General features: G+C 45.2%; 1 long non-coding RNA gene across 1 annotated transcript; it reads left to right on the forward strand.

Moving 5' to 3' along the window:
- Positions 1-585: 585 nt before the first annotated feature.
- LOC137633969 (uncharacterized) lies at positions 586-2,549 on the forward strand. The gene is made up of 2 exons (XR_011042388.1): positions 586-707; positions 1,742-2,549. It is a non-coding gene; the product is annotated as an uncharacterized lncRNA (long non-coding RNA).
- Positions 2,550-3,148: the final 599 nt, after the last annotated feature.

Here is a 3,148-nt window from a genome sequence, read left to right on the forward strand (position 1 = left end):
AATGGTTGATAAAGATGCTGAAAAGTCTCCCGTGGCATTGAAGGAGTTGTACCTTTTTGCACCAAACTGCCAAGAGTGGTTGCAAGTTTTGATGTGCATTCTGAATTTTATTGCTCCCAGACCCCCCAGTGTTGTTATGGGTTTTGACCAAAATCGTTTATACAAGTACTTACAAGTCTCTCTCTCTCTCTCTCTCTCTCTCTCTCTCTCTCTCTCTCTCTCTCTCTCTCTCTCTCTCCGCCTTTAAAAGTGACTTGATTTACATATAATTAATTTAGATTAATTTATAGTCAGAATAGAGATGGAGAGTAGGTTGTGTATTTAAAACACGAGAGAGAGAGAGAGAGAGAGAGAGAGAGAGAGAGAGAGAGAGAGAGAGAGAGAGAGAGAGAGGAGAGAGAGAGAGCAGCTTTATAGTCATACCATCATGGAGGAAAGGGGCTAGTTAAAATCATTGTTACTTTGTGAAGCCATTTTCCTCAACATACACATCTATAGGCTATTTATTCATAACATTTCGTTGTTATACTTATAATTTAAGCTCAAAAATCCATTCTTGGTCCTTTTAACATCTTGATTCTTCTTTCAGACATTGCTCGACATAACCAGCCTAAATAGGGGAAGGACTATGAAGGGTGCTGGGCGCTGTCTGATCGGTCCTGGAGCCACCTACAGCAGGCGTTAGGAGACCGATCAAAATATAGACAGTAAGTAATTTGAAAACTAAAGTTTTAATATAATCAATCATTTGTATATATAAAGTATTTTTGCTGGTAAATTAATTCATAAACTATCAAAATACTTCCACTGTCTTGGGTTAGAGTTCTCTTGCTTGAACGTGTACTAGGGCACACTATTCTATCTTATTTCTCTTCCTATTGTTTGGTTCAAGTTTATATATTTTATAAAGGAGATATTTATTTTAATGTTGTTTCTCTTCTTGAAGAATTTATTTTTTCCTTGTTTCCTTTCCTCGCTGGGTTTATTTTAGGGAAATAATGGACTCAAAGCTCTCAGAATTTGACATACTGATCAGGGTTTAATTTTAGGGAAATAATTGACTCGAAGCTCTTAGAATTTGACATACAGATCAGGGTTTATTTTAGGGAAATAATTGACTCAAAGCTTTCAGAATTTACCTTATTGATCAGGGTTTATTTTAGGGAAATAATTGACTCAAAGCTCTCAGAATTTGACATACTGATCAGGGTTAATTTTAGGGAAATAATTGACTCAAAGCTCTCAGAATTTGACATACTGATCAGGGTTTAATTTAAGGAAATAATTGACTCAAAGCTCTCGGAATATGACATACTGATCATGGTTTATTTTAGGGAAATAATTGAATCGTAACTCTCAGAATTTACCTAACTGATCATGGTATATTGTCTGAGAGTTAGCGTTAAAATCTTTGCTTAGTTTTATTTCGTATACAAAATATATAAGTAAATAATTATAGCCACTGAAGACTTGATTGGTTAATACCAAAGTCCAAATGAGTGACGTGGACGGACTTGAGTCCGTCGATATCACCTATTTGGACTTGGGTGTAAAACTCCTATCAAAGTCTTTCATTTCTCATTTCGTAGCTATGGTCATGACGTGTCAGTGAATTTAACGGAGAAAGAAGGGATATTTTGTCTAGTCTCTAGTAAAATTTCATCAGTCAGGAATTCTTCCATGTAAAACATGTTACACATGAAATATACGACAATACTAATTCAGATTTTATTATTCACAGGAATGAGCTTCGATAGCAGAGTGCGCGCCAGTCCTGTGAGCCATCAAGATGAGAGCGCCAGTTCTGTGAGCCCACAAGAGGAGAGTGCCAGTTCTGTGAGCCCACAAGAGGAGAGCGCCAGTTCTGTGAGCCCACAAGAGGAGAGCGCCAATTCTGTGAGCCCACAAGAGGAGAGAGTGGCAGTTCTGTGAGCCCACAAGAGGAGAGAGTGGCAGTCCTGTGAGCCCACAAGAGGAGAGAGTGGCAGTCCTGTGAGCCCACAAGAGGAGAGAGTGGCAGTCCTGTGAGCCCACAAGAGGAGAGAGTGGCAGTCCTGTGAGCCCACAAGAGGAGAGAGTGGCAGTCCTGTGAGCCCACAAGAGGAGAGAGTGGCAGTCTTGTGAGCCCACAAGAGGAGAGAGTGGCAGTCTTGTGAGCCCACAAGAGGAGAGAGTGGCAGTCCTGTGAGCCCACAAGAGGAGAGAGTGGCAGTTCTGTGAGCCCACAAGAGGAGAGAGTGGCAGTTCTGTAAGCCCACAAGAGGAGAGAGTGGCAGTCCTGTGAGCCCACAAGAGGAGAGAGTGGCAGTCTTGTGAGCCCACAAGAGGAGAGAGTGGCAGTCTTGTGAGCCCACAAGAGGAGAGAGTGGCAGTCTTGTGAGCCCACAAGAGGAGAGAGTGGCAGTCCTGTGAGCCCACAAGAGGAGAGAGTGGCAGTCCTGTGAGCCCTAGTTCTGTGAGCCCACAAGAGGAGAGCGCCAGTCCTGTGAGCCCACAAGAGGAGAGAGTGGCAGTCCTGTGAGGCATCAAGAGGAGAGAGTGGCAGTCCTGTGAGCCCACAAGAGGAGAGAGTGGCAGTCCTGTGAGCCCACAAGAGGAGAGAGTGGCAGTCCTGTGAGCCCTAGTTCTGTGAGCCCACAAGAGGAGAGCGCCAGTCCTGTGAGCCCACAAGAGGAGAGAGTGGCAGTCCTGTGAGGCATCAAGAGGAGAGAGTGGCAGTCCTGTGAGCCCACAAGAGGAGAGAGTGGCAGTCCTGTAAGCCCACAAGAGGAGAGAGTGGCAGTCCTGTGAGGCATCAAGAGGAGAGAGTGGCAGTCCTTTGAGCCCACAAGAGGAGAGAGTGGCAGTCCTGTGAGCCCTAGTTCTGTGAGCCCACAAGAGGAGAGCGCCAGTCCTGTGAGCCCACAAGAGGAGAGAGTGGCAGTCCTGTGAGGCATCAAGAGGAGAGAGTGGCAGTCCTGTGAGGCATCAAGAGGAGAGAGTGGCAGTCCTGTGAGCCATCAAGAGGAGAGTGTGGCAGTCCTGTGAGCCATCAAGAGGAGAGAGTGGCAGTCCTGTGAGCCATCAAGAGGAGAGTGTGGCAGTCCTGTGAGCCATCAAGAGGAGAGAGTGGCAGTCCTGTGAGCCATCAAGAGGAGAGAGTGGCAGT

Source organism: Palaemon carinicauda, chromosome 43 (assembly GCF_036898095.1).
Source record: "Palaemon carinicauda isolate YSFRI2023 chromosome 43, ASM3689809v2, whole genome shotgun sequence".
In the NCBI taxonomy this organism is placed as follows: domain Eukaryota; kingdom Metazoa; phylum Arthropoda; class Malacostraca; order Decapoda; family Palaemonidae; genus Palaemon; species Palaemon carinicauda.